Raw genomic sequence first — 13,199 nt, forward strand, 5'->3', positions numbered from 1 at the left:
GCAAAAGGGACCCCAAAGACACACTAGGGAACACGGCACACCGGAAACCACGACACAAACCAGAGCTGTTCTGCACTGCCCGCCTGAAAGCTGCCATCAAAAGTAGAGCCTCTCCCTTTAGCTGTCCTAAGAGGCCCTTGGACAAGTTTGCTTTTCCCTCCGCTAATTTTTAAATCTGTCCCAAGAACTCCCAACCTGCTACGTCCCCATCTCCAGGCCGTGGCTCCCAACTTATCTTCTGGATGATCGGTGACGGGAATCCACGTTGCACCTGAAATGAGTCTGCTTCAGAGAGCCTCGTGATGGCCTGTGAGCCTCTCGGTCAGCTACAATAAAGAAAACCAAAACCAAAGAATGAGTCCAGAGTTATGCGGGCCAAATCCCAGCCAGTCAGCTACTTGCCCTCTCCTGAGTGTGCCTGGCTCCCTCAGGCTCCAGCTTCATCCTGATTCCAAGGCTGTGGCCTTTATTAGGGCTGGCACCTGGGTTAGAGAAAGGCAAAGTTAAATGGCATTCCTGTGAGTGCACTGGATGACTCTGTGTGCTCTAAGACATGGGAATGCCTCTGCTAGAAGCCTTGTGGGGGGGGCCCTCAAATAAACAAATAAACACCCTTTCTCACCCTGCTGCCTGCAAACCCCCTCCCAAGAACTCCTAACTGGATACCTGCTCACCCTCCCTCTCCCACTCACAATCCTCAACTCACCTGAAGCCTCAATCTCAAACATCATCCTTGACACTGGGCAGATCCCTCTTGTGACATGATCAAGCTGCTGAAAAAATTCTTCTCCTTGAGAGCTGAGCAATAACAACCACTTCTCTCCACGGCTCACCTTGACTGCTGCTATCCAGATTCACTTCCTAAAAAGAAAGACAAAGAAGTGAGCTCTAACAGAGTCACCATGTACACTTCTGCTCCACAGACAAATGGGGCCTCACCTGCTCGGGGGAATCCCCTCACCCGGGATGGGGCCCTCTGGCCCAGATTTAATTCATCTGAATCTGAAAAAAACGTTAGGACAAGAGTCACACTGTTGCAGGACAACTTAAGAGCTCCAGATGTCCTGTGTCCATCGACAAATCCCATCTGGAGTCCAACTACACCCCACATTACACATTCCAAGTCCCCGGGCCCTCTCCTATCGCACCAGGCTATGCGGCAGGGCAGAGCAGCCCCGGCACAAATGTGTGCTGACACCCGTGACACAGGACAGACAGGACAGGACACACAACGGGGACACAACAGGAACAGAAATCTCTTGGCAAGGAAAATGGCTGCAAGGACTGAGAGCATGCAAAAGGAGATGACTGAGTTCAAACTGACGGTGAGCTGATGAGGCTCAGAGAACACTGCAGGAAGAAGATGCTAACTGAATGATTGATTCCAAGAACAGTAAAGATGGATGCCTAGGAATCCTATGGTCAGAATCCTCTGCCTGCCCTCACATTCTTTCAAGCCCTAATCCACCATAATGGATCCAGGTGGGGCACAGCTGTCTGTACAGCTCAGAACAAGACCTGACAAGACATCTGACTGGATGCTTCCAAAGAGAGAAGAGTCTGATGCCTGCCTGAGCTCCCGAGTCAAAAGTTCTATGGCCTGGGTGCCAGGCCAAGGAATGCAGAGATCACAGATGCTAACAATGATGCCAAGGTTTCTGACAGGCCCCTCAATGTGCTAAGGTAAAAGACAGGAGATACACAAACAACACATAATGCACAGCAGACAAGTGACACCAGACACACCGGGACTGCTCTGCCCTGAACACCTCAGCACTGTGATCAAAGGTGAGACTTGGCTTTCATGGGGCCTAAGGGGCCACTTCATGGACACCCCCCCACCGCCAAATTGGACTCAAAAACCCCTCCCAGTAATTCCCAAACCAGCACCCTGCCTTCATCCCCTCTGTGGGTCATAGCCCTCTACTTATCTCTCAGACATCTGGCGATGCCGGTCCGTGCCACGTGCAAAGAAAGGCCACCTCGTCAGCTGGGAAGGTCCTGCTGTCACCGGGCTGGTGTCTCTCGGACAGCTAGAGTAAAGAGAACCAAACATCAGTGCCTGATCTTGGCACCCCATCGGCCAAAACCCCACCAGTCTGCTACTCACCGTGCTCCTAGGAAGGCCCGGCACCTGCTAACTCTGACCCTCTGCCATGGATGCAATGCATCTGCACCTGAAAGAAAGTCAGAACATGTGTCAAACACCACCAGGATAACTCACAAGCTGCAAACACCTTAGGTCCATCTAGGAATAGCATCTAGAGCCCAAGTACAGCCCCCATTACAAATTTACACTCCCCAGGGCTTGTCCCATTGCAGCTGGCCGTGCGGCAGGGCAGAACAGCTCCGGCACCCATATGTGTGCAGACACCCGTGACACAGAACGTGACAAACAGGGGGACATCAAACACCACACATCATGCTTGTGGTGAGGGCCTCGAGGGAAGAAGGCAAAAGGGATCCCAAAGACACACTAGGGAACACAGCACACCGGAAACCACGACACAAACCAGAGCTGTTCTGCACTGCCCGCCTGAAAGCTGCCATCAAAAGTAGAGCCTCTCCCTTTAGCTGTCCTAAGAGGCCCTTGGACAAGTTTGCTTTTCCCTCCGCTAATTTTTAAATCTGTCCCAAGAACTCCCAACCTGCTACGTCCCCATCTCCAGGCCGTGGCTCCCAACTTATCTTCTGGATGATCGGTGATGGGAATCCACGTTGCACCTGAAATGAGTCTGCTTCAGAGAGCCTCGTGATGGCCTGTGAGCCTCTCGGTCAGCTACAATAAAGAAAACCAAAACCAAAGAATGAGTCCAGAGTTATGCGGGCCAAATCCCAGCCAGTCAGCTACTTGCCCTCTCCTGAGTGTGCCTGGCTCCCTCAGGCTCCAGCTTCATCCTGATTCCAAGGCTGTGGCCTTTATTAGGGCTGGCACCTGGGTTAGAGAAAGGCAAAGTTAAATGGCATTCCTGTGAGTGCACTGGATGACTCTGTGTGCTCTAAGACATGGGAATGCCTCTGCTAGAAGCCTTGTGGGGGGGGCCCTCAAATAAACAAATAAACACCCTTTCTCACCCTGCTGCCTGCAAACTCCCTCCCAAGAACTCCTAACTGGATACCTGCTCACCCTCCCTCTCCCACTCACAATCCTCAACTCACCTGAAGCCTCAATCTCAAACATCATCCTTGACACTGGGCAGATCCCTCTTGTGACATGATCAAGCTGCTGAAAAAATTCTTCTCCTTGAGAGCTGAGCAATAACAACCACTTCTCTCCACGGCTCACCTTGACTGCTGCTATCCAGATTCACTTCCTAAAAAGAAAGACAAAGAAGTGAGCTCTAACAGAGTCACCATGTACACTTCTGCTCCACAGACAAATGGGGCCTCACCTGCTCGGGGGAATCCCCTCACCCGGGATGGGGCCCTCTGGCCCAGATTTAATTCATCTGAATCTGAAAAAAACGTTAGGACAAGAGTCACACTGTTGCAGGACAACTTAAGAGCTCCAGATGTCCTGTGTCCATCGACAAATCCCATCTGGAGTCCAACTACACCCCACATTACACATTCCAAGTCCCCGGGCCCTCTCCTATCGCACCAGGCTATGCGGCAGGGCAGAGCAGCCCCGGCACAAATGTGTGCTGACACCCGTGACACAGGACAGACAGGACAGGACACACAACGGGGACACAACAGGAACAGAAATCTCTTGGCAAGGAAAATGGCTGCAAGGACTGAGAGCATGCAAAAGGAGATGACTGAGTTCAAACTGACGGTGAGCTGATGAGGCTCAGAGAACACTGCAGGAAGAAGATGCTAACTACTGTTCTTGGAATCAATCATTCAAAGATGGATGCCTAGGAATCCTATGGTCAGAATCCTCTGCCTGCCCTCACATTCTTTCAAGCCCTAATCCACCATAATGGATCCAGGTGGGGCACAGCTGTCCGTACAGCTCAGAACAAGACCTGACAAGACATCTGACTGGATGCTTCCAAAGAGAGAACTTTTGACTGGGGAGCTCAGACAGGTATCAGAATTGCATCTCTGGCCTGGGTGCCAGGCCAAGGAATGCAGAGATCACAGATGCTAACAATGATGCCAAGGTTTCTGACAGGCCCCTCAAAGTGCTAAGGTAAAAGACAGGAGATACACAAACAACACATAATGCACAGCAGACAAGTGACACCAGACACACCGGGACTGCTCTGCCCTGAACACCTCAGCACTGTGATCAAAGGTGAGACTTGGCTTTCATGGGGCCTAAGGGGCCACTTCATGGACACCCCCCCACCGCCAAATTGGACTCAAAAACCCCTCCCAGTAATTCCCAAACCAGCACCCTGCCTTCATCCCCTCTGTGGGTCATAGCCCTCTACTTATCTCTCAGACATCTGGCGATGCCAGTCCGTGCCACGTGCAAAGAAAGGCCACCTCGTCAGCTGGGAAGGTCCTGCTGTCACCGGGCTGGTGTCTCTCAGACAGCTAGATTAAAGAGAACCAAACATCAGTGCCTGATCTTGGCACCCCATCGGCCAAAACCCCACCAGTCTGCTACTCACCGTGCTCCTAGGAAGGCCCGGCACCTGCTAACTCTGACCCTCTGCCATGGATGCAATGCATCTGCACCTGAAAGAAAGTTAGAACATGTGTCAAACACCACCAGGATAACTCACAAGCTGCAAACACCTTAGGTCCATCTAGGAATAGCATCTAGAGCCCAAGTACAGCCCCCATTACAAATTTACACTCCCCAGGGCTTGTCCCATTGCAGCTGGCCGTGCGGCAAGGCAGAACAGCTCCGGCACCCATATGTGTGCAGACACCCGTGACACAGAACGTGACAAACAGGGGGACATCAAACACCACACATCATGCTTGTGGTGAGGGCCTCGAGGGAAGAAGGCAAAAGGGATCCCAAAGACACACTAGGGAACACAGCACACCGGAAACCACGACACAAACCAGAGCTGTTCTGCACTGCCCGCCTGAAAGCTGCCATCAAAAGTAGAGCCTCTCCCTTTAGCTGTCCTAAGAGGCCCTTGGAGAAGTTTGCTTTTCCCTCCGCTAATTTTTAAATCTGTCCCAAGAACTCCCAACCTGCTACACCCCCATCTCCAGGCCGTGGCTCCCAACTTATCTTTTGGATGATCGGCGACGGGAATCCACGTTGCACCTGAAATGAGTCTGCTTCAGAGAGCCTCGTGATGGCCTGTGAGCCTCTCGGTCAGCTACAATAAAGAAAACCAAAACCAAAGAATGAGTCCAGAGTTATGCGGGCCAAATCCCAGCCAGTCAGCTACTTGCCCTCTCCTCAGTGTGCCTGGCTCCCTCAGGCTCCAGCTTCATCCTGATTCCAAGGCTGTGGCCTTTATTAGGGCTGGCACCTGGGTTAGAGAAAGGCAAAGTTAAATGGCATTCCTGTGAGTGCACTGGATGACTCTGTGTGCTCTAAGACATGGGAATGCCTCTGCTAGAAGCCTTGTGGGGGGGGCCCTCAAATAAACAAATAAACACCCTTTCTCACCCTGCTGCCTGCAAACCCCCTCCCAAGAACTCCTAACTGGATACCTGCTCACCCTCCCTCTCCCACTCACAATCCTCAACTCACCTGAAGCCTCAATCTCAAACATCATCCTTGACACTGGGCAGATCCCTCTTGTGACATGATCAAGCTGCTGAAAAAATTCTTCTCCTTGAGAGCTGAGCAATAACAACCACTTCTCTCCACGGCTCACCTTGACTGCTGCTATCCAGATTCACTTCCTAAAAAGAAAGACAAAGAAGTGAGCTCTAACAGAGTCACCATGTACACTTCTGCTCCACAGACAAATGGGGCCTCACCTGCTCGGGGGAATCCCCTCACCCGGGATGGGGCCCTCTGGCCCAGATTTAATTCATCTGAATCTGAAAAAAACGTTAGGACAAGAGTCACACTGTTGCAGGACAACTTAAGAGCTCCAGATGTCCTGTGTCCATCGACAAATCCCATCTGGAGTCCAACTACACCCCACATTACACATTCCAAGTCCCCGGGCCCTCTCCTATCGCACCAGGCTATGCGGCAGGGCAGAGCAGCCCCGGCACAAATGTGTGCTGACACCCGTGACACAGGACAGACAGGACAGGACACACAACGGGGACACAACAGGAACAGAAATCTCTTGGCAAGGAAAATGGCTGCAAGGACTGAGAGCATGCAAAAGGAGATGACTGAGTTCAAACTGACGGTGAGCTGATGAGGCTCAGAGAACACTGCAGGAAGAAGATGCTAACTGAATGATTGATTCCAAGAACAGTAAAGATGGATGCCTAGGAATCCTATGGTCAGAATCCTCTGCCTGCCCTCACATTCTTTCAAGCCCTAATCCACCATAATGGATCCAGGTGGGGCACAGCTGTCTGTACAGCTCAGAACAAGACCTGACAAGACATCTGACTGGATGCTTCCAAAGAGAGAAGAGTCTGATGCCTGCCTGAGCTCCCGAGTCAAAAGTTCTATGGCCTGGGTGCCAGGCCAAGGAATGCAGAGATCACAGATGCTAACAATGATGCCAAGGTTTCTGACAGGCCCCTCAATGTGCTAAGGTAAAAGACAGGAGATACACAAACAACACATAATGCACAGCAGACAAGTGACACCAGACACACCGGGACTGCTCTGCCCTGAACACCTCAGCACTGTGATCAAAGGTGAGACTTGGCTTTCATGGGGCCTAAGGGGCCACTTCATGGACACCCCCCCACCGCCAAATTGGACTCAAAAACCCCTCCCAGTAATTCCCAAACCAGCACCCTGCCTTCATCCCCTCTGTGGGTCATAGCCCTCTACTTATCTCTCAGACATCTGGCGATGCCGGTCCGTGCCAGGTGCAAAGAAAGGCCACCTCGTCAGCTGGGAAGGTCCTGCTGTCACCGGGCTGGTGTCTCTCGGACAGCTAGAGTAAAGAGAACCAAACATCAGTGCCTGATCTTGGCACCCCATCGGCCAAAACCCCACAAGTCTGCTACTCACCCTGCTCCTAGGAAGGCCCGGCACCTGCTAACTCTGACCCTCTGCCATGGATGCAATGCATCTGCACCTGAAAGAAAGTCAGAACATGTGTCAAACACCACCAGGATAACTCACAAGCTGCAAACACCTTAGGTCCATCTAGGAATAGCATCTAGAGCCCAAGTACAGCCCCCATTACAAATTTACACTCCCCAGGGCTTGTCCCATTGCAGCTGGCCGTGCGGCAGGGCAGAACAGCTCCGGCACCCATATGTGTGCAGACACCCGTGACACAGAACGTGACAAACAGGGGGACATCAAACACCACACATCATGCTTGTGGTGAGGGCCTCGAGGGAAGAAGGCAAAAGGGACCCCAAAGACACACTAGGGAACACGGCACACCGGAAACCACGACACAAACCAGAGCTGTTCTGCACTGCCCGCCTGAAAGCTGCCATCAAAAGTAGAGCCTCTCCCTTTAGCTGTCCTAAGAGGCCCTTGGACAAGTTTGCTTTTCCCTCCGCTAATTTTTAAATCTGTCCCAAGAACTCCCAACCTGCTACGTCCCCATCTCCAGGCCGTGGCTCCCAACTTATCTTTTGGATGATCGGCGACGGGAATCCACGTTGCACCTGAAATGAGTCTGCTTCAGAGAGCCTCGTGATGGCCTGTGAGCCTCTCGGTCAGCTACAATAAAGAAAACCAAAACCAAAGAATGAGTCCAGAGTTATGTGGGCCAAATCCCAGCCAGTCAGCTACTTGCCCTCTCCTGAGTGTGCCTGGCTCCCTCAGGCTCCAGCTTCATCCTGATTCCAAGGCTGTGGCCTTTATTAGGGCTGGCACCTGGGTTAGAGAAAGGCAAAGTTAAATGGCATTCCTGTGAGTGCACTGGATGACTCTGTGTGCTCTAAGACATGGGAATGCCTCTGCTAGAAGCCTTGTGGGGGGGGCCCTCAAATAAACAAATAAACACCCTTTCTCACCCTGCTGCCTGCAAACCCCCTCCCAAGAACTCCTAACTGGATACCTGCTCACCCTCCCTCTCCCACTCACAATCCTCAACTCACCTGAAGCCTCAATCTCAAACATCATCCTTGACACTGGGCAGATCCCTCTTGTGACATGATCAAGCTGCTGAAAAAATTCTTCTCCTTGAGAGCTGAGCAATAACAACCACTTCTCTCCACGGCTCACCTTGACTGCTGCTATCCAGATTCACTTCCTAAAAAGAAAGACAAAGAAGTGAGCTCTAACAGAGTCACCATGTACACTTCTGCTCCACAGACAAATGGGGCCTCACCTGCTCGGGGGAATCCCCTCACCCGGGATGGGGCCCTCTGGCCCAGATTTAATTCATCTGAATCTGAAAAAAACGTTAGGACAAGAGTCACACTGTTGCAGGACAACTTAAGAGCTCCAGATGTCCTGTGTCCATCGACAAATCCCATCTGGAGTCCAACTACACCCCACATTACACATTCCAAGTCCCCGGGCCCTCTCCTATCGCACCAGGCTATGCGGCAGGGCAGAGCAGCCCCGGCACAAATGTGTGCTGACACCCGTGACACAGGACAGACAGGACAGGACACACAACGGGGACACAACAGGAACAGAAATCTCTTGGCAAGGAAAATGGCTGCAAGGACTGAGAGCATGCAAAAGGAGATGACTGAGTTCAAACTGACGGTGAGCTGATGAGGCTCAGAGAACACTGCAGGAAGAAGATGCTAACTACTGTTCTTGGAATCAATCATTCAAAGATGGATGCCTAGGAATCCTATGGTCAGAATCCTCTGCCTGCCCTCACATTCTTTCAAGCCCTAATCCACCATAATGGATCCAGGTGGGGCACAGCTGTCCGTACAGCTCAGAACAAGACCTGACAAGACATCTGACTGGATGCTTCCAAAGAGAGAACTTTTGACTGGGGAGCTCAGACAGGTATCAGAATTGCATCTCTGGCCTGGGTGCCAGGCCAAGGAATGCAGAGATCACAGATGCTAACAATGATGCCAAGGTTTCTGACAGGCCCCTCAAAGTGCTAAGGTAAAAGACAGGAGATACACAAACAACACATAATGCACAGCAGACAAGTGACACCAGACACACCGGGACTGCTCTGCCCTGAACACCTCAGCACTGTGATCAAAGGTGAGACTTGGCTTTCATGGGGCCTAAGGGGCCACTTCATGGACACCCCCCCACCGCCAAATTGGACTCAAAAACCCTTCCCAGTAATTCCCAAACCAGCACCCTGCCTTCATCCCCTCTGTGGGTCATAGCCCTCTACTTATCTCTCAGACATCTGGCGATGCCAGTCCGTGCCACGTGCAAAGAAAGGCCACCTCGTCAGCTGGGAAGGTCCTGCTGTCACCGGGCTGGTGTCTCTCAGACAGCTAGATTAAAGAGAACCAAACATCAGTGCCTGATCTTGGCACCCCATCGGCCAAAACCCCACCAGTCTGCTACTCACCCTGCTCCTAGGAAGGCCCGGCACCTGCTAACTCTGACCCTCTGCCATGGATGCAATGCATCTGCACCTGAAAGAAAGTTAGAACATGTGTCAAACACCACCAGGATAACTCACAAGCTGCAAACACCTTAGGTCCATCTAGGAATAGCATCTAGAGCCCAAGTACAGCCCCCATTACAAATTTACACTCCCCAGGGCTTGTCCCATTGCAGCTGGCCATGCGGCAGGGCAGAACAGCTCCGGCACCCATATGTGTGCAGACACCCGTGACACAGAACGTGACAAACAGGGGGACATCAAACACCACACATCATGCTTGTGGTGAGGGCCTCGAGGGAAGAAGGCAAAAGGGACCCCAAAGACACACTAGGGAACACGGCACACCGGAAACCACGACACAAACCAGAGCTGTTCTGCACTGCCCGCCTGAAAGCTGCCATCAAAAGTAGAGCCTCTCCCTTTAGCTGTCCTAAGAGGCCCTTGGACAAGTTTGCTTTTCCCTCCGCTAATTTTTAAATCTGTCCCAAGAACTCCCAACCTGCTACACCCCCATCTCCAGGCCGTGGCTCCCAACTTATCTTCTGGATGATCGGTGATGGGAATCCACGTTGCACCTGAAATGAGTCTGCTTCAGAGAGCCTCGTGATGGCCTGTGAGCCTCTCGGTCAGCTACAATAAAGAAAACCAAAACCAAAGAATGAGTCCAGAGTTATGCGGGCCAAATCCCAGCCAGTCAGCTACTTGCCCTCTCCTGAGTGTGCCTGGCTCCCTCAGGCTCCAGCTTCATCCTGATTCCAAGGCTGTGGCCTTTATTAGGGCTGGCACCTGGGTTAGAGAAAGGCAAAGTTAAATGGCATTCCTGTGAGTGCACTGGATGACTCTGTGTGCTCTAAGACATGGGAATGCCTCTGCTAGAAGCCTTGTGGGGGGGGCCCTCAAATAAACAAATAAACACCCTTTCTCACCCTGCTGCCTGCAAACTCCCTCCCAAGAACTCCTAACTGGATACCTGCTCACCCTCCCTCTCCCACTCACAATCCTCAACTCACCTGAAGCCTCAATCTCAAACATCATCCTTGACACTGGGCAGATCCCTCTTGTGACATGATCAAGCTGCTGAAAAAATTCTTCTCCTTGAGAGCTGAGCAATAACAACCACTTCTCTCCACGGCTCACCTTGACTGCTGCTATCCAGATTCACTTCCTAAAAAGAAAGACAAAGAAGTGAGCTCTAACAGAGTCACCATGTACACTTCTGCTCCACAGACAAATGGGGCCTCACCTGCTCGGGGGAATCCCCTCACCCGGGATGGGGCCCTCTGGCCCAGATTTAATTCATCTGAATCTGAAAAAAACGTTAGGACAAGAGTCACACTGTTGCAGGACAACTTAAGAGCTCCAGATGTCCTGTGTCCATCTACAAATCCCATCTGGAGTCCAACTACACCCCACATTACACATTCCAAGTCCCCGGGCCCTCTCCTATCGCACCAGGCTATGCGGCAGGGCAGAGCAGCCCCGGCACAAATGTGTGCTGACACCCGTGACACAGGACAGACAGGACAGGACACACAACGGGGACACAACAGGAACAGAAATCTCTTGGCAAGGAAAATGGCTGCAAGGACTGAGAGCATGCAAAAGGAGATGACTGAGTTCAAACTGACGGTGAGCTGATGAGGCTCAGAGAACACTGCAGGAAGAAGATGCTAACTACTGTTCTTGGAATCAATCATTCAAAGATGGATGCCTAGGAATCCTATGGTCAGAATCCTCTGCCTGCCCTCACATTCTTTCAAGCCCTAATCCACCATAATGGATCCAGGTGGGGCACAGCTGTCCGTACAGCTCAGAACAAGACCTGACAAGACATCTGACTGGATGCTTCCAAAGAGAGAACTTTTGACTGGGGAGCTCAGACAGGTATCAGAATTGCATCTCTGGCCTGGGTGCCAGGCCAAGGAATGCAGAGATCACAGATGCTAACAATGATGCCAAGGTTTCTGACAGGCCCCTCAAAGTGCTAAGGTAAAAGACAGGAGATACACAAACAACACATAATGCACAGCAGACAAGTGACACCAGACACACCAGGACTGCTCTGCCCTGAACACCTCAGCACTGTGATCAAAGGTGAGACTTGGCTTTCATGGGGCCTAAGGGGCCACTTCATGGACACCCCCCCACCGCCAAATTGGACTCAAAAACCCTTCCCAGTAATTCCCAAACCAGCACCCTGCCTTCATCCCCTCTGTGGGTCATAGCCCTCTACTTATCTCTCAGACATCTGGCGATGCCAGTCCGTGCCACGTGCAAAGAAAGGCCACCTCGTCAGCTGGGAAGGTCCTGCTGTCACCGGGCTGGTGTCTCTCAGACAGCTAGATTAAAGAGAACCAAACATCAGTGCCTGATCTTGGCACCCCATCGGCCAAAACCCCACCAGTCTGCTACTCACCGTGCTCCTAGGAAGGCCCGGCACCTGCTAACTCTGACCCTCTGCCATGGATGCAATGCATCTGCACCTGAAAGAAAGTTAGAACATGTGTCAAACACCACCAGGATAACTCACAAGCTGCAAACACCTTAGGTCCATCTAGGAATAGCATCTAGAGCCCAAGTACAGCCCCCATTACAAATTTACACTCCCCAGGGCTTGTCCCATTGCAGCTGGCCGTGCGGCAGGGCAGAACAGCTCCGGCACCCATATGTGTGCAGACACCCGTGACACAGAACGTGACAAACAGGGGGACATCAAACACCACACATCATGCTTGTGGTGAGGGCCTCGAGGGAAGAAGGCAAAAGGGATCCCAAAGACACACTAGGGAACACAGCACACCGGAAACCACGACACAAACCAGAGCTGTTCTGCACTGCCCGCCTGAAAGCTGCCATCAAAAGTAGAGCCTCTCCCTTTAGCTGTCCTAAGAGGCCCTTGGACAAGTTTGCTTTTCCCTCCGCTAATTTTTAAATCTGTCCCAAGAACTCCCAACCTGCTACACCCCCATCTCCAGGCCGTGGCTCCCAACTTATCTTTTGGATGATCGGCGACGGGAATCCACGTTGCACCTGAAATGAGTCTGCTTCAGAGAGCCTCGTGATGGCCTGTGAGCCTCTCGGTCAGCTACAATAAAGAAAACCAAAACCAAAGAATGAGTCCAGAGTTATGCGGGCCAAATCCCAGCCAGTCAGCTACTTGCCCTCTCCTCAGTGTGCCTGGCTCCCTCAGGCTCCAGCTTCATCCTGATTCCAAGGCTGTGGCCTTTATTAGGGCTGGCACCTGGGTTAGAGAAAGGCAAAGTTAAATGGCATTCCTGTGAGTGCACTGGATGACTCTGTGTGCTCTAAGACATGGGAATGCCTCTGCTAGAAGCCTTGTGGGGGGGGCCCTCAAATAAACAAATAAACACCCTTTCTCACCCTGCTGCCTGCAAACCCCCTCCCAAGAACTCCTAACTGGATACCTGCTCACCCTCCCTCTCCCACTCACAATCCTCAACTCACCTGAAGCCTCAATCTCAAACATCATCCTTGACACTGGGCAGATCCCTCTTGTGACATGATCAAGCTGCTGAAAAAATTCTTCTCCTTGAGAGCTGAGCAATAACAACCACTTCTCTCCACGGCTCACCTTGACTGCTGCTATCCAGATTCACTTCCTAAAAAGAAAGACAAAGAAGTGAGCTCTAACAGAGTCACCATGTACACTTCTGCTCCACAGACAAA

Source organism: Zonotrichia albicollis, chromosome 2 (genome assembly GCF_047830755.1).
Source record: "Zonotrichia albicollis isolate bZonAlb1 chromosome 2, bZonAlb1.hap1, whole genome shotgun sequence".
Lineage (NCBI taxonomy): Eukaryota > Metazoa > Chordata > Aves > Passeriformes > Passerellidae > Zonotrichia > Zonotrichia albicollis.